We start from the raw sequence: 2268 nt of genomic DNA, 5'->3' as shown, positions 1-2268 counted from the left end.
TCTCTGTGTTTCCTGGACTTGCACATCTATTTCCTTCACTAAATTAGGGAAGTTTTCTTTTATTATTTTTTTTCAAATAGGTTTCTGATTTTTTGCTCTTTCCTTTCCCTTCCTGGCACCCATATGATGTGAATGTTGGAATACTTGAAGTTGTCCCAGAGGCTCCTTACACTCTCCTCAATATTTTGAATTCTTTTTTTTTTCTTGTTGTTGAACTGATTGGTTGTCTTTTTCTTCCTTCAGTTCCAAATCATTGATTTGATTCTCGGCTTCATGCCCTTCACTGTTGATTCCCAGTAAATTTTTCTTTGTTTCAATTAGTGTCTCCTTCATTTCTGATTGGATCACTTTTTTATGCTGTTGAAATACCCACTGAATTCCTTGAACACCCTTATAACCAGTGTTTTAAACACTGCATCTGATAGCTTATCTCCATTTTGTTTAGTTCTTTTTCTGGAGTTTTGGTCTGTTCTTTCATTTAGGCAATATTTCTTTTTTTCCTCATTTGGTAGTCTCCCTGTATTTGTTTCTATATATTAGGTAAAGCTACTACTCTGTGTCTTGGTAACATGGCCTAATATATTAGGATTAGGGTCCCTACACTTCTAAGGTCCAATGGCACAGCCTCCCCAACTCCTAAGCTGGGTACTCAAGGTACATACTCCATGTGAGCTGAATACTTACTATCTCCTCTTATAGTTGAGTCCTGATTGCTATCAGCAAGTCAATGGGAGAAATTTACCTATTCCAAACAGCTGGTTGGACTTCCTATGTCTCCTGGCCTGCAACCATCTCCCTCTATGGTTAGTGGAGATATTTAGGGGGTGGTGCTCTGATATGGTCTGTAACTGTCCATGGGAGTTCAAGCTCGAGTTTCCTGGGTGGTGTAGGTAAAGGTCAGTCTCCACCTGTGTTCTGTCTGTAGCCTCTTGGCATAAGCTATAACGTGATCTTCAGATGGCTGCTTCTAGTGCCAGGCCTGGGGTCACTTACTGAGATGTTTGGGCACTGAGCTATTGCTTGTTTGAGCATATTTAGGATCATCTGAAGCCTGAACCTAGCCCAGCCATTCACATGGAAAACCCACTGTTACCAGCTTGGATGAGCCAGTAAGTTTGATGGGGCAGAGCCTTAGGTAATCATCAGGCCAGGATTTTCCATGTAAGCCAGGTTGATGGAGACTCAGATATGGTGCCACTGTACTGTGGCTCTATGTGGGAGAATGCTCAAAAAAGGATCAATGCTGCTGTCTGCAGTTCTGTCTGGGAGGAAGCTGTCCCTTAGCTCTCTCCCTCATGCCAGACACTTCAGTTCCACCTCATATGCCACTGGTGTCCTTCAAGATGCCACCCTGGTGCTGGCACTCAGCAGGTGTGAGTCTGGGTAAGTTTGAGGAGATGCCTGAAAATCCCGCAGTTTCTTCTGCTGACACAACCCTCACTGGTTTATACATTCAGAAGTTATGGGAATTTATCTTCCTGACACTGGAACCCTTGGCTGGGTGGTCTGGTATGGGGCCAGGATCCCTTGCTCCCAAGATATCCCTCTGTTTTATATCCAGTACATATGGGTTTGGGACCAGTCCATTCCATGTCTCTGCCCCTCCATTCCTCCATGCATCTGGATGAATATGGCTTCTTTAATTTCTTTGTTGTTGGACTTCCATATAGCATGATTTTCTGAAAGTTCTGAGTGATATTGTCCTGTAGTTTAGCTGCAATTTTGCTGTGATTATGCAAGGAGGTGAGTTGCATTTACCTACACTGCTATCTTGACTGGAAGTCACAAAATGTTTCTAAGAGACAGTCTAGAGGGAGATCCAAGATGGCAGAGGGTTAAGTGGAAGCTACACCAACTTTCTCCCAGGACCAATCTGGAATTACAACTAAATTGTAGAGAAGTCATCTTGAATAACCAACTGAACAATAATAGCTGGAGAGAAGCCTTATAACCACGAGCAGACAGAAGAAAACACTTCAGCACAACATGACTGGTAGGGAGTGTAGAGGAGACACAAGAGGGCAGGCTGGGCTCCCACTGGTGGTATCTGAATGGCATAGGGATATTTCAGCAGCCAGGGGGTTCCCCCTGGGAAGGATGGGATCTAAATCCCAAGCTGGGCTCCCCAGACTAAGCACCAGAGTCAGAAAAGAACCCATATAACATACAGCTATGAAATTAGCAGAGGTTCTGTTGGCTGGTGATGCAGAGAGCCTTTTAAAGGGCTAAGGAAAAAAATTCATTTGCAGAGACTTACCCTGGGTGCCA

This window comes from Phyllostomus hastatus, unplaced genomic scaffold (assembly GCF_019186645.2).
Source record: "Phyllostomus hastatus isolate PE091 unplaced genomic scaffold, TTU_PhHast_1.1 phas_scaffold_28, whole genome shotgun sequence".
Classification (NCBI taxonomy): Eukaryota; Metazoa; Chordata; class Mammalia; order Chiroptera; family Phyllostomidae; genus Phyllostomus; species Phyllostomus hastatus.
The sequence above is the reverse complement of the archived record's forward strand: the minus strand, read 5'-3'. Positions refer to the sequence as shown.